The following is a 22,423-nucleotide window of genomic DNA, read 5'->3' as shown; positions in this document are numbered from 1 at the left end:
CATTGGTTCAGTTTGAAAGCCGATTTCCTTGAATTAAATCCCGATTTAGCACGACCCTGCTTTTTTCGCGATGACATTTTATGGACCTCAACGATCGCATTATAACAGGGCCACACTGTCGTTTATTATCATTATTAAGTACTGTACAGCGTACATAATTGTACGTGCTATTTTTATACGACTGGCAGCGCAACGTCGGCAACATCACAAGGCAATAGGAATTTTTCAGCTACATTTTTTTTTTCAGTTTTTTTTTTTTTTTCAGAGCTCGCAGATCCGTCGTATATGCGATCCGTCGTTGCCCGGAACGTCGTTAAGCGGTGCATAATTGTAGATTTATTGGCGTGTTTACATTCCAGAATGAAGTAGATTTATTGACATGTTTACGTTCTCGAATGAAAAGGGTTTGTCAGCACATTTCCAGTCAAGAACAGAGTAGATTTGTTCCCTTGTTCACATTTCAGAACAAAGTAGATTTGTTGCCGTGTTTACGTTGTAGAATGAAGTAGATTTATTGCAGTGTTTACGTTGCAGAACAATGTAGATTTCTTGGCGTGTTTACATTCCAAAATGAAGTCGATTTATTGACATGTTTACGTTCCAGAATGAAGAGGGTTTATCAGCATGTTTACATTCTAGAAGAGTAGATTTCTTCCCTTGTTCACCTTCGAGAACAAAGTAGATTTATTGGCCTGCCTATGTTCTCGGATAAAGCAGATTTATTGCGCTGTTCGCGTTAGAGAAAAAAGTAGATGTATCGGACTGTTCACGTTCTGGAATGAATTGTACTTATCGGCATATTCACATTCTAGAACGAAGTGGATTCATTGATATGTTTACGTTCTAGAATGAGGGGGTTAATCAGCCTGTTTGCATTCTAGAATAGAGTAGATTTCTTCCCTTGTTCACATTCTAGAACAAAGTAGATTTATTGGCCTGTCTACATTCTCGGACAAAGTAGATTTATTGGGCTGTTCACGTTCGAGAAAAAAGTAGATGTATTGGACTGTTCATGTTCTGGAATGAATTGTATTTATCGGCATGTTCACATTTTGGAACCAGAGGGGGAGCACTCGGTAGAGTGCAAAACCTCCGCCGCCAATACTGCTGGGTCACTTAAGTGAACCTGATATCCGATTCATTGTAGGTCAAAACGGATCAGACTCTACTGAACCACGATTGAATAAACTAAACTAGATCGACGCACATGTAGAAATGCCAAAAAAAAATCGAAATTTTTTTTGAAAAAAAGTTGCAAAATTTGTTTTATTTTCTCTAACAAATTTTTTTGGGGAGGGGGGGTGTAAATCACTTAAAACATGCAGAAATGCCAAAAAAAAATTCAAATATTTTTCAATAAAATCGAAATTTTTTTTGAAAAAAAGTTGCAAAATTTTCGAAGCTTTTTTTTTTTGGACCAAGTCCAAAATCTAATGGCATGATCCTTGGACCATACCTTATCCCCCCCACCAAGTTTCGTCGAAATCCGTCCAGGAGTTTTTCCGTTATACTGTTCACAAGCAAACAAACAGACAAACAAACAGACAGGGGTGAAAACGGTAACCTCCATCCATCTTCGATGGCGGGGGTTAATGAAGTGGATTTATTGACATGTTCACATTCTCGATTGAAGTGGATTTATTGCCGTGTTTACGTTGTAGAATGAAGTAGATTTATTGCCGTGTTTTCGTTGTGGAATTAAGTGGATTTATTGACGTGTTTACATTCCAGAATGAAGTATATTTATTGACATGTTCACGTTCTAGAATGTAGAGGGGTTATCAGCATGGGAACATTCTTGAACAGAGTAGATTTCTTTCCATCCTTGAATGAAGTGGATTTATTGACATGTTTACATTCTAGAATGAAGTATATTTATCGGCATGTTCACATTCTCGAATGAAATGGATTTGTTGACATGTTCACATTCTAGAATGCAGAGGGTTTATCAGTACATTTACATTCCAGAATAGAGTCGATTTCTTCCCTTGTTCACCTTCTCGAACAAAGTAGATTTATTGGTCTGTCTACGTTCTCGGACAAAGTAGATTTATTGGGCTGTTCACGTCCGAGAAAAAAGTAGATGTATCGGACTGTTCACGTTCTGGAATGAATGACATTTATCGGGATGTTCACATTCTCAAATGAAGTGGATTTATTGACATGTTTACGTTCTCGAATGAAGCAGGTTTATCAGCATGTTTACATTCTGGAACAGAGTAAATTTCTTCCCTTGTTCACATTCTCGATCAAAGTGGATTTATTGGCCTGTCTACGTTCTCGGACAAAGTAGATTTATTGGGCTGTTCATGCTCGAGAAAAAAGTAGATGTATCGGACTGTTCACGTTCTGGAAAGAGTTCCATTTATCGGCATGTTCGCATTCTCGAATGAAGTGGATTTATTGACATGTTTGCATTCTCGAATGAAGCGGGGTTATCAGCACGTTTACATTCTAGAACAGAGTGGATTTCTCCCTTGTTCACATTCTTGAACAAACGAGATTTATTGCTGTGTTCACGTTCTGGAATGAATTGTATTTATCGGCATGTTCACATTCTCGTCTGAAGTGGATTTATTGACATGTTCACGTTCTGGAATGAAGTGGATTTATTGACATGTTTACATTCTCGAATGAAGAGGGTTTATCAGCACATTTACATTTCAGAACAGAGTCGATTTATTGCCGTGTTTACGTTGTTGAATGAAGTAGATTTATTGGCGTGTTTACGTTCCAGAATGAAGTAGATTTATTGACATGTTTATGTTCTGGAATGAAGAGGGTTTATCAGCACGTTTACATTCCAGAATAGAGTAGATTTCTTCCCATGCTCACATTCTAGAATTAGAGGGAGAGCACTCGGTTGAGTGCAAAACCTCCGCCGCCAATACTGCTGGGTCACTTAAGTGGACCTGATATCCTATTCATTGTAGGTCAAAACGGATCAGACTCTACTGAACCACGATTGAATAAACTAAACTAGATCGACGTGCATGTGGAAATGCCAAAAAAAAAATCAATTTTTTTGTAAAAAAAAGTTACAAAATTTCTCGTTATTTTTCTCCAACAATTTTTTTTTTGTGGGTTGGAAATCACTAAAAACATGTAGAAATGCAAAAAAAAAAAAAATCAAATATTTTTCACATAAAATCGAATTTTTTTTTGAAAAAAAGTTGCAAAATTTTTTTTTTCTCTTACATTTTTTTTTTTGGTTGGAAATCACTTAAAACATGTTGAAATGCCAAAACAAAAATTCAAATATTTTTTTCAAAATGGCCGCCATAGAGCCCATATTGGACTTTGGACCAAGTCCAAAATCTAAAGGCATGATCCTGGGACCATAACAAATCCCCCCACCAAGTTTCGTAAAAATCCGTCCAGGAGTTTTTTCCGTAATACTGTTCACAAACAAACAAACTAGCAGTCATAAACTGGTACTTACGAAATCGTCAACTTGACCTCTGACCGTGTCTAATAAAAGCTGTCTCGAGAGAAGGTAGCGACGCAAACCAGAAGTTTATACGATGATTCTGTACCAAACCATCAAAAAGCGAATGTTTGATCTCACTGTGACCTTGACCTTTGACCGATTTTGACCAAAATCTAATCAGCACGAGAAATCACCCTCCTGAATCACGTGGTGTAATTTGACATTGGGAGCTTCTTCTGTTCTCGAGTTATCATGCCTACACACAAACATATGACAGAAGTCATCAATATACTGAGGAAATCTTTAGATTTCGTAAGTAACAAACAGACAGGTGGGAAAACAGTAACCTCCATCCATCTTCAATGGCGGAGGTTAATGAAGTGGATTTATTGACATGTTTACGTTCTTGAAAGAAGAGGGTTTATCAGCATGTTTACATTCTAGAACAGAGTAAATTTCTTCCCTTGTTCACATTCAAGAACAAAGTTGATTTCGTGACCTGTCTACTTTCTCAGACAAAGTAGATTTTTTTTGGGGCTGTTCACGTTCGAGAAAAAAGTAGATGCAGCGGACTGTTCTCATTCTGGAATGAATTAAATTTATCGGCCTGTTCACATTCTTGAATTAAATGGATTTATTGACATGTTCACGTTCTGGAATTAAGTATATTTATCGGCATGTTCGCATTCTAGAATGAAGTAGATTTATTGACATGTTTACGTTCTTGAAGGAAGAGGGTTTATCAGTACGTTTCCATTCGAGAACAGAGTAGATTTCATCCATTGTTCACATTCGAGAACAAAGTAGATTTATTGGCCTGTCTACCTTCTCGGACAAAGTAGATTTATTGGGCTGTTCACGTTCGAGAAAAAAGTAGATGTATCGGACTGTTCACGTTCTGGAATGAACTATATTTATTGTCATGTTGATATCCTCGAATGAAGTGGATTTATTGACATGTTCACATTCTCTAATGAAGTGGATTTATTGACATGTTTACATTCTAGAACAGATCAGATTTCTTCCCATGTTCACATTCTAGAATGAGAGGGGGAGCACACGGTAGAGTGCAAACCCTCCGCCGCCAATACTGCTGGGTCACTTAAGTGAACCTGATATCCTATTCATTGTAGGTCAAAACGGATCAGACTCCACTGAACCACGATTGAATAAACTCGACTCGATCGACGCGCATGAAGAAATGCCAAAAAAAATCGAATTTTTTTTTTGAAAAAAAAAGTTGCAAAATTTGTTTTTTTTTGTCGAACAAATTTTTTTGGGGGGGGGTTGGAAATCACTTAAAACATGTAGAAATGCAAAAAAAATTCAAATATTTTTCAAATAAAATCGAAATTTTTTTGAAAAAAAGTTGCAAAATTTTTTTTTCTCTCTAACAAATTAATTTTTTTGGTTGGAAATCACTTAAAACATGTAGAAATTCAAAAACAAAAATTCAAATATTTTTGAAATAAAATCGAAATTTTTTTGAAACAAAGTTGCAAAATTTGTTTTTTCTCAAACAAATTTTTTTGGGGGGGTTGGAAATCACTTAAAACATGCAGCAATGCAAAAAAAAAATTCAAATAAAATTGAAATTTTTTTGAAAAAAAGTTGCAAATATTTTTTTTCTCCAACAAATTTATTTATTTTTGATTGGAAATCAATTAAAAGATGTAGAAATGCAAAAACAAAAATTCAAAATGGCCACCATCGCGGCCATATTGGACTTCTGACCAAGTCCAAAATCTAATGGCATGATCCTTGGACCATACCTAACCCCCCCCGCCCCCCACCAAGTTTCGTCGAAATCCGTCCAGGAGTTTTTCCGTAATACTGTTCACAAACAAACAAACAAACAAACAAGCGGTCAGAGACTGTTACTTACGAAATCGTCAACTTGACCTCTGACCTTGTTGAATAAAAGCTGTCACGAGAGAAGGTCGCGACGCAAACCAGAAGTTTCCACGATGATTCTGTACCAAACCATCAAAAATCGAATGTTTGACCTCACTGTGACCTTGACCTTTGATCGATTTTGACCAAAATCGAATCAGCACCAGCCATCACCCTCCTGAATCACATGGTGTAATTTGACATTGGTAGCTTCTTCCGTTCTCGAGCTATCGTGCCGACAAACAAACACACAAACACACAAACACGCACACACAAACACACAAACAGATGACGGAAGTCATCAATACACTGACGAATCTTTAGATTTCGTAAGTAACAAACAGACAGGGGTGAAGACAATAAGCTCCATCCATCTTCGATGGCGGAGGTTAATGAAGTGGATTTATCGACATGTTTACCTTCTAGAATGAAGAGGGTTTATCAGCACATTTACATTCTAGAACAGAGTAGATTTCTTCCCTCGTTCACATTCTAGAACAAAGTAGATTTCTTGGCCTGTCTACGTTCTCGGACAAAGCAGATTTATTGGGCTGTTCACGTTCGAGAAAAAAGTATACAGTATGTATCGGACTGTTCACATTCCGGAATGAATTATATTTATTGACATGTTCACATTCTCGAATGAAGTGGACTTATTGGCATGCTTACATTCTAGAATGAAGCGGGGTGATCGGCACATTTACATTCAAGAACAGAGTAGATTTCTTCCTTTGTTCGCATTCTAGAACAAAGTAGATTTATTGCCGAGTTTACGTTGTAGAACAAAGTAGATGTATTGCCGTGTTTACGTTGTAGAACAATGTAGATTTCTTGGCGTGTTTACATTCCAGAATGAAGTCGATTTATTGACATGTTTACGTTCTAGAATGAAGAGGGCTTATCAGTATGTTTACATTCAAGAACAGAGTATATTTCTTCCCTTGTTCACATTCTCGAACAAAGTAGATTTATTGGCCTGTCTGTGTTCTCGGACAAAGCAGATTTATTGGGCTGTTCACGTTAGAGAAAAAAAGGAGATGTATCGGACTGTTCACGTTCTGGAATGAATTGTATTTATCGGCATGTTCACATTCCAGAATGAAGTGGATTTATTGACCTGTTCACATTCTCGAATGTAGTGGATTTATTGATATGTTTACGTTCTGGAATGAAGAGGGTTTATCAGCGAGTTTACATTTGAGAATGGAGTGGATTTCTTCCCTTGTTCACATTCTAGAACAAAGTAGATTTATTGGCCTGTCTATGTTCTTGGACAAAGTGGATTTATTGGGCTGTTCACATTCGATAAAAAGCAGATTTATTGGACTGTTCACGTTCTGGAATGAATTATATTTATCGGCATGTTCACATTCTGGAACTCGAGGGAGAGCACTCGGTGGAGTGCAAAAACTCCGCAGCCAATACTGCTGGGTCACTTAAGTGAACCTGATATCCTATTCATTGTCGGTCAAAACGGATCAGACTCTACTGAACCATGATTGAATAAACTAACCGAGATCGACGCGAATGTGGAAATGCCAAAAAAAAAAATCAATTTTTTGAAAAAAAAAGTTGCAAAATTGTTGTTTTTTTTCTCCAACCAATTTTTTTTGGGGGGTGGGGTGGAAATCACTAAATACATGTAGAAATGCAAAAAAAAATTCTAATATTTTTGAAAAAAAGTTGCAAAATTTGTTTTTTTTCTCGAACAATTTTTTTTTGGGGGGGGGTTGGAAATCACTTAAAACATGTGGCAATGCAAAAAAAAATTCAAATATTTTTCAAATAAAATCGAAATTTTTTTGAAAAAAAAAAGTTGCAAAATTTTTTTTTTCTCCAACAAATTTATTTATTTTTGATTGGAAATCGCTTAAAATATGTAGAAATGCAAAAATGCCTATAAACAATGTATATTCTGTGATTATCTTCTAATTAATGATAATAAAAAATATAAAAAGGAAAATAATTCTTTTAGATTTACACCAAAAATGAATTGCTTTACAAGATTGATTAGAGAAATGAATGTAAAGTATGAGGGTAATAACACACCTTTCCTTACAAGGGAAGAAACTGAACGTATTAGAGAAATGTTCAAAGGATTGTTGTTATATATTATTCATGGATGTGATTTTCAGGGAAATATCAACACAAGATATTGCATAAATAAAATAATGGATTATCTTGAAATTAAACCTGAACTTAGGATAAAATATAGAGTTTCTAAAAAAGCCAATAATAAATTAAATAACCTGTTTTCCAAATATATAAATGAATGATTTTTTACCCATTTGTGAAAATAAGATAAAATTTAACAACCATAAAAATCTCCCAAATTCATTAAGATGTCTCATAGTTGGTTCAAGTGGATGTGGAAAAACCTGCTTACTTTTAAAGATGCTCCTCACTCCCAACTTTTTAGATTATGATAATTTAATAATTTTCACAAAGTCGAGTTTTCAACCAGAGTATCAACTACTCTCACAAGGTTTTAATGCTGGTCTTCAAAAAGAAGATATAATCGGTTTATTTAAACGTCAAAAAAACCTAAATGATTATAACATTGAAGATATAATTCAACTATTTTGTGATACACAGAGATGTAAAAAGAAATCAAATCCGATAACTTGTATTCTTAGTGATAATACGGATGATATACCGTCTCCCCAAGATTTGGATAAATCAAAAAAGAACCTCGTTATCTTTGATGATTGTGTTAATGAGAGAAACCAAACGGTAATGGACAGCTACTACACAAGAGGGAGACATTCTTCTTGTAATTGTATTTGTCTTAGTCAATCGTACTTTCAACTTCCTCGTTGTTCCATCAAAAACAATGCTAATACTTTTATTTTATTCAAGTTAAATTCAATAGACATCAATAATTTTTGGAGAGATAATTGTTCTACATTATGTAGTAAAAAGAAATTTGAGGATTACATGAAGCACATGACTGAAAAATATAAATATATTGTTGTGAAACAAGGTGAGATATTAAGGGATATATTTTTTGTTTTATAAACAATTACATATATAAATGACAACTATTATTGTAAATCTTGTGGGTAAATCTGCTTCTGGAAAAAAACTTTCATAAATCAAGGTTCTTGTGTAGTACAAATGAGAATATTGTAAATTTACTTAAAAAACACCCCGTGATACGCATTGTATCAACAACAACTAGAGCAATAAGACCTGGAGAAGTAATAGGTGAAGATTATCACTATATTTCAGTGGAGGAACATATGCGATTGACGAATGAAGGTCAAATATTTGAGGAGGTTTCTCTTGGTACAACAAAATATTCACATTGTAAGAGTGAGTTAAGGAAACTAAAATCTGGTGGTCTTGGGATATTAGAAACTAATCCAGAAGGAACGAGACAAATTATTAAACATCTGAGCGAAGTGAAGATTTTATCATTCGGTTTTGATGTTGATGAAGAAACTCAACGCAAACGTATGAAAAGCAGAGATGCAAGTATTAGTGAAGAAGAAATTACAACTCGCATTAATGTTAATAAAGAATTTGATGAAATATTTAAAGAAAAGGATTTATTTGAACACATCTACTTGAATGATGAAGAAAAGGAAAATTTCCCTGTTGATCTTTACAATTCATTAAATGATATTTTACAATAAATAAATGGATGCAAAATAAAGAGCAAGAAGATTTAAGGAACATCAAGAGTTGGTTTCAAAAGTTGTAAAACAACAGGAAGACATAAAGAAGAAACGCAGACAGAAACTAACGGGCGAAGAAGCATTTGAAAGAAAACAAGAGAAAATTTTTAAACCACTTTTAAAAACTTCCCAAGAAAAAATGAAAGATGTTTCCACAGTTCCCACAGTAGAATATACTCCTAAAAAACTTCAAATGTTAAAAGATTTTGATCAAATGACGGAGGAAGAATTAGAGCATTTAGGAGAATTAGAATATGAAGATGAAGGTTTATTTCAACAACTGAAAGAGATTAATCGACCCCCTGATTATATTGTGAATGCTCTTCAAAACAATGAATATTCAGCGGATTCAAAAACCAAAGCAGGACTCATTCCAACAGAACAACCAGCAATATTTCATCTTGTTCAAGAAAAGGTATTGATATTTAATGATGAATTAAGGTTCTTGGGTTCTGCTCAACCCCTGTTAAACTAACTCCGAGATTAATGTTTCTTCTCACAAAAGATGGAAGACAAGGTTCAACTGTGAGGGATGAATCAAAGTATATTGATAAACCATTGGATATGAAAAATAATGATGATAGAGTATATATTGATCTGCTGAACACTCTAAATTATAGGGTTAGTATTTCTAGTAAAAGTAGGAAAAATGAGAAGGAGAAACACATTATTCAGGCTTTAAGTATCCTTGGTTCAGGTATTAGTTTTCTTCCAAATGACCCATCGCAATTAGTTAATAGACTGTTATTGTTGTTAGGTAGTAAGAATGCTGGAAATAACAATTGTTTTAATGAAGCATCAGCCATTTTAGACCAGTTGATGAACATGAAAATAATTAATAAATCTCAATATAAAGACATTTTATCTCATATTAAATAAGATGATAAGCACAATCCTGAGTTTTAATTTCACAACAAGCGACCACACATCTTCATTCCCATACCCACTACAACTTGACCCAACAAAAGAATATGAGGCATCTTTATTGTACATGGAAACTTATAATACCTTATTTAATATAACTGATAAAAATGACAAGTTTAGTTATAATCCCGGAAGTGGATACAAAACGATAACAGTCTCACCCGGAGCATATGAGATTTCTCAAATATCTACCGAAATTGCACGTCTTATGAAAGAACAGGGTGATGAACCAAAAAATATTGTTATAGACATTCAAAAACATACTTCAAAAACAACGATTAAAGTTAAAAATAACTACAAGATTGATTTCACAATTGATAATTCATTTAGAGAGTTGTTGGGTTTCTCCTCAAAAAAGATTGAAACTAATGGGACGTTTTACAGTGATAATGTTATTCAAATATCCTCAGGAATAAATTCGGTGTTAATTCACTGTGATTTGATTGATGGTGCTTATAATGATGGAAAAAAAATAAATACAATATTTTCATTCAGCGCATACTCAACCCCAATTGGTTATAAATTCAATGTGGAACCCAAAAATTTGGTTTATCTCCCTGTGTCAGGAAAAACCATACACAGAGTAAATTTTAGGATAACCGACCAAGATAATCGTGTGATTTCTTTTAATGGAGAAGTTATATCCATCAGAATTCACCTACGAGAAGTTTTCCAATAAATAAATACGATGGTTATTGTGAGGAAACACGAGTTGGGAAAATATAAAATAATTACAGGGGATGGGATGTTCCTTTCCCCATACTACAAGGGTGAAGGTATGTATCTTGGTAGAGGATACTATAAACCTAAGAGACAAAGGGGTGTTGGACATCAATTTAGAGGAGATGGGATAATTGATACTCTAATGGGTATTGGTTCAACTATTCTTAAACATAAAGATCTAATTGGTTCAACTGCTTCTGCTGTGGGAAATGTAGCAGGTGTTGTAAAGAGCATAAAAGATGCCCAGAAGGAATCTCATAAATTACAAGCAATAAAAGAAATTAAGAAAGGCAAAACTCAGTTGTCCCCCCAAGAACGACAGAAAATAATTCAAATACTTGGATCAGGGTTTCAAAAGTTTTAACATCTTTTTCCTAAATAAATACAAGTATGGAAGCAATTGATAGTATCTATGATTTGGATGATACTATTATTATCTCAAACTCCACTAAAAAAGAAGATTACTTCAAGGTAAATGCAATAACTGGAACAGACTGGAATACGAATGGTACAAAAAGTTTTGAAATAAATAATCAACAAACCTATTTGAATCTATCCGAAAGTTTCTTGTTGTGTAAATTTAAATTCACTAAGGCTGCGACTAACACAAACGCTACACTTGTAAATGATTTCTTCTGGAAAATGTTTGATAGTGTGCGTTTGTATATTGGAACACAAGAAGTTGAAGCGGTTGATTATGTCTCTGCTGTATCTGAAATGATGAAATTTACACTCTATACATTCAGTGATAGAATGGGAAAGGGGTCTGTCGAAGGTTTTATTCCTGATATGTCAACGGGAACAAACACAGACCCTGGATATACTCAAAGGAAAGGAGCGTATAATGATGATACAAAAGCAGAAAATAGTTTTACTGTGGCAGTTCCTCTTAAAGGTGTATTTGGATTTTGTGATCATGATAAAGTTCTGTATGGTCTTAAAATTAGATTTCAACTACAAAGGAATGATAAAGAAAATCGATTGCTTTTTGGTGTTGGTAATGCTTTTGGTGATCAGAATAAATTTGTAATTGAGGAGATGAGTTGGTATATCAGTGAATATACTCCTAATCTTAAAACAGAAGAGATGTTGAATCGAAGACTTAACTCAAAGAAACCACTCAGTGTATCATACCTCAAAAGAAGATGTCAACACGTTAAACTCAACCAAACTACTTACACGTGGAATTTGGGTGTTCTGGAAGGAAAGCCACGATATCTGTGGATCATTTTTAAAAAGCCAGATGGTGATACTGCGACTGATAAGAATAATGCATTGAGTGATAATGCTAAGTTGAAACAACTTCGCGTTTCTCCAGATGGAACATTTTATCCACGAGATAGATTGGAAATTAATTGGGAAAAAAATGATTTTGCTGAAGCATACAAGTCTTACCAAAAGGTGTGTGAAAGTAATGGAAATAAAGAACCTATTTTGGATATGACAGCATTTAAAAGTTTGTATACAATCTATGCGTTTGACCTGAGCGCTCAAAAGGAAACTATAAAGTCTAATCGAGTGGATACTTCCCTATACATTGAAAGAGGAGAGAGTGAAGAAGTTGATACATATTGTTTGCTTTTGGAAGAAACAGAATTGCAGATTAATACAGATAATGGTGTGATGATTAGTCTCACATAATTTTTTGTTAAATAAATGAGTGGCAAAGTACCAACTGGGGTATATGTTAATCAAATCAATCTTCATAAACTATCATCTTGTGTTCAAAATCAAAAGCCTTGTACGATTAACGTTAATACAATTCAGAGAAAAGGAGCAGTAAGAATTGATGTTTTGCTCACAAGAGAACAGGTTAAAATCTTGAATGACACTGGCTCACTTAAAATTAAAATGACAAAACCAATGTTGAAAAAATATTCAATAAGAGAGACGAGTGGAGGATTTCTCCCATTTCTAATTCCTTTATTTGCTGGTTTAAGTGCGGTTGGAGCATTGACGGGTGGTATTTCAACAGCGGTGAAAACTGCCAACGAAAGGAAGGCTCAACTCCAGGCTCAAAAAGAATTGGAAAGACATAACAAAGAGTTGGAGAAACAAATTAGTGGAAGTGGTGTAATTGTAGATTTTGCTGAAAAACTTGAAGGTCTGCCTGATAAAGCGAGATTGTTAGTTGGAGATATGCTTTCTTCTATAGCACAAGCAGGTGTAAAATTAACGAAAAGAGGTAATGGATTATAGCTTTCTAATAAATAAATGAGCATTGATGAGTGGTTGAAAGAATTTGGAAAGAATACAACATCAAATTTACAACTTGTCAAATATTGTAAGAAATTAAAAATTCATAATGTGGTTATTTGTATGAGAGATGAATTAACAAATGTGCCGAAACATACAAAGAATATTATTATGAACTTAGAAGATAATAATGGGAACGGTTCTCATTGGGTTTGTATTTTTAATAGTCAAGACAAATATTATTTTGATAGTTTTGGTCTTCCACCACCTGTTGAAGTCATAAAATTCTTACATAAGGGTGTTTATCAAACATTTCAAGTCCAAGAATTAAATTCCAAGTGTTGTGGTCAATTATGTCTATATGTGTTATTTCAACTCAACAAAAATAAAAAATTTTATGATATTATTTTTAATCTAATATAAATGACTTATGTTGGTAAAGATGGTTCTATCTTTGGTGTATCTCAAGAACTTGATATTGATTTATCAAATTATTACACAAAGGCACAGGCTGAACGACATAAATATAATATAACCAAAAATATTAACATGAAAAATGCTTATATATTAAAAAATTATCCAAGCCCGACTGACACGAATGACTTGGTGAGATTAAGCGATTTATCACAATATATATATATATATCCTTAAATAAAACAGCCGTGTATTCCAAAGATACAGAAGTGTTGATATTATCTCCAGGTCATACAGAATTCACAGTTCGAATTAAAATAATTTTTTTATAAAGAAGGGCGTATCGTTTGTATGAGAATAGAACAATGGGGGTATGATATGAATGATTTAGGGTATAATTGGTCATTTAAAATTAACCTCGAAGACCTGGAACAATTAAATCAGTCTCGTAAGGAAGAATATTATCCACTTGGTATCGAGAATGAGTTTTGTGGGGCCACGATTAGTAAACAACAAATAAAATAATTTAATAAGGGTAAATATAATAATGGTTTTGCCCTTGTTTATCTCATGAAAACAGAAAAAACAGGATTATATATAATAAGTAAGGAAATACAAAATGATTTAACTATGGGAAGATGGGGAGGTGTTTCGTGCCATATTATTCTAACATATATTTCTAATACATAAATGACAGCAAGAAGGCTTCAAGAAAATTATCATTTCTGTGTCCAAGCATACCTTCAAGAAAAGGGTATTCGGTATTTTAATAAATATGTTCTACAACATAAGAATGAGGTATTTTCAATAAAAGATTGGTATTATGCTGATGTTGATAAACCGACAACTTTAGATTTAATGAAAATGTTAAATAATGAAAAAATTATAAAGTTAAGAAAAGGTAAGGCTCTTTTAGAAATTCAAAAGAAATTTTATTGGTTTCCGGTTGTAAAAAAAATTATTTTAGATACAGGAATAACAAGAAATCCTGATGAATATATGTATGATATTCTATGGGGTGTAAGCGATTCAAGGATAATAAGGGATGAGGAAGGAGTTGAATAAGAGAGAGAAGGAGGAGAGAGAGAAGAGAGAGAGAGGGAGGAGAGGGAGAAGAGAGAGAGAAGGAGGAGAGGGAGAAGAGAGAGAGGGAGGAAAGAGAGAAGAGAGAGAGAGGGAGGAGAGGGAGAAGAGAGAGAGGGATGAAAGGGAGAAGAGAGAGAAGGAGAGGGAGGAAAGAGCGAGACAAAATAAATATCAAAATATGGAAACCAGTGAGATTAAAAAAAGATTGGTGGTATTACAGAAAATAACTCAACCCACCGAGGAGGAAAACAAAGAATTGACAAGTCTATTTGCAATACTTTCGACAAGAATATTGACATTGACAAGATATTCATTTTAATTCAAGTTTTTCATTTTTATTTTTTTTCTTAAATAAATGGAGGAGAGAGTGAAGGCATTTCTAAGGATTCTTTATGTTTTAAAAATTAAGATTCAAATGTGCATGTTGGAAACTAAAAAGGTTTTTGCACTCTGCAGGAATTTTTCACATAAATAAATGAGTTATTGTCTCAAATGTAAAAAGAAAACTAATACTAAAAATATTTCATATATTAAAAGTAAAAATAACAGGGTTATACAAAAAGGTATATGTTCGGTGTGTGGTTCAAAAAAAATCAATTTATCTCCAAACACAAACGAGGAGGAGATATACAAAAGTTTTTATCAGGAAGTAAATTTACAACTACTGGAATACCAGGGGAATTACATCTTCCAGGGTATTCTTTCTGTGGTCCAGGCACAAACTTGGATAAAAGATTAGATGAGGCAGACAATCCTAAATCATGGAGTAAACCCATCAATAGAGTTGATGAAGTGTGCGTGAAACACGATATTGATTATGGGAATACCACAACGTTGGAAGAAAAGCATGAAGCCGATAGAGAATTGTTGTATAATTTGTCTCTGATACAAAATCCAACCTTGAGAGAAAAAGTTGATCGGTTCATTGTGAAGAAGATGATCAGTGCTAAATTGAAACTTGGACTTGGAAATTCAAAAAACTTATAGGCTCTAATGATGTCATTAAGACTGAAGAGCAATTAGCTGATGAATTACTTAAACCAATATTCACAAAGTTTCAGAGAAGGAAAGTTTATTCCAAGGAAGTTGATTATATCTGGTCTGCTGATTTGATTGAACTCAATAATGATAAGGATAAGGGGATTTTGAACTCAATAATGATAATAATGATAATAATGATAACTCAACAATAACTCAATAATGATAATGTACAAGTATGCTTTAACCGTTATTGATTTGAGGAGTAGATACGTATGGGTTGTACCATTAAAAAACAAAACAGGTTATACTCTTATGTTAGCCTTTCAACAGATATTTAATAAAAGTAAGAGAAAACCTAAAAAATTGTGGACTGATGAGGGTAGAGAGTTTTATAACAAGACATTTATGAATCTTCTAAAAAATAACTATTACATTATACAGTACCTTTAATGAAGGGAAGGCAGTTGTTGTTGAACGTTTTAATCGTACCTTAAAAGAGAGACTATATAAAAAATTCACACAACTCGGTTCACAACAATGGTCATCTTTTATTCAGGATATTGTGGATAAGTATAATGACACGATTCACACGTCAACAAATATGAAACCATCAGAAACATTTACAAAATTAAAATATGAAAAAGAGATTAATGTCAGAAAACCTAAGTTCAAAGTTGGTGATATCGTAAGAATATATAGGTGGAAATCTCATTTTGAAAAGGGTTATATTAAAAGATGGACAAACGAGCTTTTTAAAATTGTTGATGTAATAGATACGGTTCCTTGGACTTATAAGATATATGATTTGGAAGGGGAAGAGATTTTAGGTTCATTTTATTCACAGGAATTACAAAAGACAAAGATAAATTGAAATTTTTTGACTCCGCCCCTTTTTGACTCCACCCACACAAAACCCACCCACACAAACCCCACACAAACCCTGCCCACATAAACCCCACGCCACACAAACCCCACACAAACCCTGCCCACATAAACCCCACCCCACACAAACCCCACATAAACCCCACCCCACACAAACCCCTCACAAGCTCCACACACACAAACCCCTCACAAGCTCCACACAAAAACTCCACCACACACAAAAACTCCACCCCACACAAGCTCCACACACAAAAACTCCACCCCACACAAGCTCCACACACACAAACCCCTCACAAGCTCCACACAAAAACTCCACCACACACAAAAACTCCACCCCACACAAGCTCCACACACACAAACCCCTCACAAGCTCCACCCATATTCATCATATTCACATAATTAGTGATTAGTTAATTAGTTCCCCACACACAACATGTTTATTTAATTAAAAAATTATCCACCCATCCACACAAGCTCCACTCATCCACCCATCCACCCATCCATTTATCCACACAAACCTCATCCACATAAGCCTCATCCACATAAACCCTGCCCACATAAACCGCTGCCACATAAGCCCTGCCCACACAAGCTCCACCCACATAAACCCTGCCCACATAAACGCCCTCCCACAAGCCCCACCCACACACACCCCTCCCACACAAGCCCCGCCCACCGAAGCCCCGCCCACACAAGCCCCTCCCACACAAGCCCCACCCCCCTCATCCCCCCTGTGCGCCCCCACCTTTGACCCACCACCTCCCTCATCCCACCCCCACCCTTCCCCACACACACACGGGGAGGGGAGGGATGGGATGAGGGGGTGATGGGTTATTGGGGGGGGCGCACCTACCCCCCTTCATGTCTTAATCCTTTTTTTTAAATTTAAAATCAAGTAATTGTAAACAAAACAAATATAATTTATTAAAATTGAAAATATTAAATATTCATTTGCGAGAATGTATAATCTTTCCCAGCAATCTTCCTCAGATGTCTTGTGATTTCGAAACTCAGACACCATATTCTGTTTTGAAACAAAAAGTGGATAATAATTAGGTTTTATAAAGATAATTACATGGTAATATGAGTAAGCCTGGTGTTGATTCTAAGTTCAAGCCTCGTTGACCACTGAATTAACACACCAGGAGCCTGTCATCCTTTCAAGGTTAATAAAATGAATTCCAGTGTACTGGCAAAACCGCGTCCAAACTAATGATGCAACCAACATAAGACGACATTCTAAACAGAGTGATATTAATGAAAAAAAATAACTAAATAATAATTCAGAAACATTTACCTCCAGAAAATCATGTGTTGTACAAGATTGCTTCAACAGCTGATGTTGTGTGATAGTGCTGAAAAAAAAAATAATAAGTCAAGGGTATAGATGGAGACAGACAGAGAGAGGTAGGTAGAAAGACAGACAGAGAGAGATACAAAGAGACAGACAAACAGACAGGGAAAGAGACACACACACACACACACACACACACACACACACACACACACACACACACACACACACACACACACACGTCTCACCATTGGTTTAATTCTTTCGAGATCAGAGGCCGTGATAAGACTTCGTACCAGTCATTATAAATGTTTTTCAATTCTCTTCTAAAATCATTGACCTCTTCAATAAGAGCATTCATTTGATGCACCTCATCGTGATATGTAAACTCCACTTCTTCCAAGGACCTGTCAGGAAAAAATATATATATCAGAATTATCACGATTTAATTTAAAATCAATTGCTTCATCGTTCAAAGAGGAACCAACTTACCAACTTTGTGTTGAGCTGTTTTGTTCATCGGAAGAAAGATCGCTCATGTCTCAGTTGTAAAAATGAAAATCCCATCTGGCAGAAACTTTGTCTGGCGAATCACTTATAAAGCAACGATGAGGAGATTGTTTAAGCATTGGGTGCGGCCACAGGAAATGACGCTTCAGGCGAGCAGCTTGGAAAATAACTGGGCGATTATATGAATCATTTTCAAAACATACTGAAAATGCCCTAAAATGGTTTTGATTAAACATGTTTTCAGTTCGTGTTCCGAGATAAAATATAAACACGAGACCTTGTCTCAGAATAGTTCCTGTTTTTCTTTTCACAGCACGACCGTGTCAAAAAAAAACACTTCCTCATTTTCACGGCATGAACTGAAAACATTTGAAACAAAACTTTTTTTTATGGCGTGGTTTATACACAAAAATGATTTGCAACTCGGGCGGTGGCCAGATGAGATCATTAAGAGAAGTTTATCATTTCATAATGGCACAAAAGGGGTATCTTAAAAAATATAAAGATTCAAATGTTTTGTTTGTCAATATTTTAGATGGGGATTATTGTGCAAAGAAAATTAAACTATTGAAGGAATTTGAGAATGAACAAATCTTTATAGGTTCAATGAGTGAGCTGTTCAACCCCCAGGTGTTCAATTCAATGAGGTTCAACCTCCAGGTTAAAAGGGGAGACAAATAAATATACCTTGGGATAAAAAGGGGGTTTATTTTTAGGGAAAAAAAAGGGAATCGCTGAAAATCCCCCATTCATTTACATGGGGAAAAGTGAGCCAGAACCAGTATATCCACCCTACTGATATCACTTAAAACATGTAGAAATGCAAAAAAAAAATCTCATTTTTTTGGGGGGTTGGAAATCACTTAAAACATGTAAAAATGCAAAAAAAAAAAAAAATTTTCTCAAACAATTTTTTTAGGGGGGGTTGGAAATCACTTAAAATATGGAGAAATGCAAAAAAAAAAATTTATCTCACAATTTTTTTTGGGGGGGGGGGAAACCAAGTCCAAAATTTAATGGCATGATCCTTGGACCATTGCTAACCCCCCCACCAAGTTTCGTCGAAATCCGTCGGAGTTTTTCCGTAATACTGTTCACAAACAAACAAACAAACAGAAAGGGGTGAAAACAGTAACCTCCATCCATCTTTGAAGATGGCGGAGGTTAATGAAGTGGATTTATTGACGTGTTTAAATTCCAGAATGAAGTAGATTTATTGACAGGTTTACATTCTAGAATGAAGAGGGTTTATCAGCACGTTTACATTCTAGAACAGAGTAGATTTCTTCCCATGTTCACATTCTAGAATTAGAGGGGGAGCACTCGGTGGAGTGCAAAACCTCCGCCGCCAATACTGCTCGGTCACTTAGGTGAACCTGATATCCTCCTATTCATTGTAGGTCAAAACGGATCAGACTCTCCTGAACCACGATTGAATAAACTAAACTAGATCGACGCACATGTAGAAATGCCAAAAAAAAAAAAAATCGAAATTTTTTTGAAAAAAATTGCAAAATTTGTTTTTTCTTCTCGAACAAATTTTTTTGGGGGGGCGGTTGGAAATCACTTAAAACATGTAGAAATGCGAAAAGAATTCTCAATTTTTGGGGGGGCGGTAACAATTTTTTTGGGGGGGTTGGAAATCACTTAAAATATGCAGAAATGCAAGAAAAAAATTCTCCAACATTTTTTTTTGGGGGGGGGGACCAAGTCAAAAATTTAATGGCATGATCCTTGGAGCATACCTCACCCCCCCCCACGAAGTTTCATCGAAATCCGTCGAGTTTTTCCGTAATACTGTTCACAAACAAACAAACGGGTGAAAACAGTAACCTCCATCCATCTTCGATGGCGGAGGTTAACTCGAGGGGGAGCACTCGGGAGAGTGCAAAACCTCCGCTGCCAATACTGCTGGGTCACTCAAGTCAACCTTATATCTTATTCATTAAATATGATGTCAACAGTGCTAACAGTAAAAGTTCTTTTCTCCAACATTTTTTTTTTGGGGGGGGGGGGTTGGAAATCACTTAAAACATGTAGAAATGCAAAAAAAAAAACATTTTTTTCTCCAACAATTTTTTGGGGGAGGGGGTTGGAAATCACTTAAAACATGTAGAAATGCAAAAAAAAAAAATCGAAATTTTTTTGAAAAAAATTGCAAAATTTGTTTTTTCTTCTCGAACAAATTTTTTTTGGGGGGGGGGGTTGGAAATCACTTAAAACATGCAGAAATGCAAAAAAATTAAAATATTTTTCAAATAAAATCGAATTTTTTTTGAAAAAAAAGTTGCAAATTGTTTTTTTTCTCCAACAAATTTATTTATTTTTGGTTGGAAATCACTTAAAAGATGTGGAAATGCAAAAACAAAAATTAGAATATTTTTTCAAAATGGCCGCCAAAGCGGCCATATTGGACTTTGGACCAAGTCCAAAATCTAATGGCATGATCCTTGGACCATACCTTACACCCCCACCAAGTTTTGTAGAAATCCGTGCAGGAGTTTTTCTGTAATACTGTTCACAAACAAACAAGCAGTCATCGACTGGTACTTACGAAATCAAATTGACCTCTGACCTTGTCTAATAAAAGCTGTCACTGGAGAAGGTAGCGACGCAAACCAGAAGTTTATACGATGATTCTGTACCAAACCATCAATAATCGAATGTTTGACCTCACTGTGACCTTGACCTTTTACCGATTTTGACCAAAATCTAATCAGTACGAGCTATCACCCTCCATAATCACGTGGTGTAATTTGATATTGGTAGCTTCTTCCGTTCTTGAGCTATCGTGCCTACAAACAAACAAACAAACAAACACACACACATCATCAAACACACAAACACAAACAGAGGACGGGAGTCATCAATATACTTACGAAATCTTTAGATTTCGTAAGTAACAAACAGACAGGGGTAAAAACAGTAACCTCCATCCATCTTCGATGGCAGAGGTTAATGAAGTGGATTTATTGACATGTTTACGTTCTGGAATGAAGAGGGTTTATCAGCACGTTTGCATTCGAGACCAGAGTAGATTTCTTCCCTTGTTCACATTCTAGAACAAAGTAGATTTATTGGCCTGTCTACGTTCTCGGACAAAGTAGATTTATTGGGCTGTTCACGTTCGAGAAAAAAGTAGATGTCTCGGACTGTTCACGATCTGGAATGAATTATATTTATCAGCATGTTCACATTCTAGAATGAAGTGGATTTCTTGACATGTTTACATTCTCGAATGAAGTGGATTGCTTGACATGTTCACGTTCTTGAACGAAGCAGGTTTATCAGCACGTTTACAGTCTGGAACAGATTTCTTCCCTTGTTCACATTCTCGAACAAAGTGGATTTATTGGCCTGTCTACGTTCTCGGACAAAGTAGATTTATTGGCGTGTTTACATTCCAGAATGAAGTACATTTATTGACATGTTTCTGTTCCAGAATGAAGAGGGTTTATCAGCACGTTTACATTCTCGAACAGAGTAGATTTCTTCCCATGTTCACATTCTCGAATTAGAGGGGGAGCACTTGGTGGAGTGCAAAACCTCTGCCGCCAATACTGCTGGGTCACTTAAGTGAACCTGATATCCTATTCATTGTAGGTCAAAACGGATCAGACTCTACTGAACCACGATTGAATTAACTATACGAGATCGACGCGCATGGAGAAATGCCAAAAAAAAAAAAAAATCAATTTTTTTGAAAACAAAGTTGCAAAATTTTTTTTTTCTCTCTGACAAATTATTTTTGGAAGGGGGGGGGGTTGGAAATCACTTAAAACATGTGGAAATGCAAAAACAAAAATTCAAATATTTTTTCAAAATGGCCACCAGAGCAGCCATATTGGACTTTGCACCAAGTCTCCTAATTGACCAATCTCCTAATTGACCGAATGATATGAGATACTCGTTCTTCTCCAGCATTAGAATTGGGAAACATGAATAACTCCTTTCACCATCTTCGCAAGTCCAGTGAGCGTTACAGCACCGGTTTATGCTCAAGCGCCCTCTACTGACTCCACCTGTATGAAGCACATCGAGCACCTTCAAGCAGTAACTAATGAATGCTCCCAAGTGGGACAGACGCTCATCTCCTGATGGAGGGTGATTGTAGTTTGGGTTAATTGTGATAAAGTAGATTTTTCTGGAGTGAAAACTATGGATAAGCGGGTCTTGACTTGATGAAAAATGTTCCATTAAGCCTTTGTCTGGTAAAACGACCCTCAAACCCTTCAAGACCGAAAAGGGGTGTAAAATGGTCTAAACAGTTTAAGGGATTTCAAAGGACTAAACAGATCTGAAGGTCTATAGGGTGTAAAGGTATAAAGGGTCTCCATGATCTAAAGGGTACATTCCAATCGTGGTTAGGGTCTCAAGGGTGCAAGGGTCGAGAGCGTCAAAAGGGTCTAC

General features: G+C 35.4%; 1 protein-coding gene and 1 long non-coding RNA gene across 6 annotated transcripts in view; one reads left to right on the top strand and one right to left on the bottom strand.

Annotated features, from left to right (window-relative positions):
• LOC147016407 (actin, cytoplasmic-like) overlaps nt 1–22,423 on the top strand; it is a 55,947-nt gene that overhangs the window by 26,197 nt on the left and 7,327 nt on the right. The window lies entirely within an intron of this gene.
• LOC147016408 (uncharacterized) lies at nt 17,068–22,323 on the bottom strand. The gene is made up of 3 exons (XR_015049034.1): nt 17,752–22,323; nt 17,507–17,564; nt 17,068–17,233 (listed from the first exon to the last, which is right to left on the bottom strand). It is a non-coding gene; the product is annotated as an uncharacterized LOC147016408 (long non-coding RNA).

Source organism: Eptatretus burgeri, chromosome 11, assembly GCF_056783735.1.
Source record: "Eptatretus burgeri isolate ZD-2024b chromosome 11, Ebu_testis_v1, whole genome shotgun sequence".
Taxonomy (NCBI): Eukaryota; Metazoa; Chordata; class Myxini; order Myxiniformes; family Myxinidae; genus Eptatretus; species Eptatretus burgeri.
Note: the sequence above shows the minus strand (reverse complement) of the source record. Positions and strands in the feature narration are given on the sequence as shown.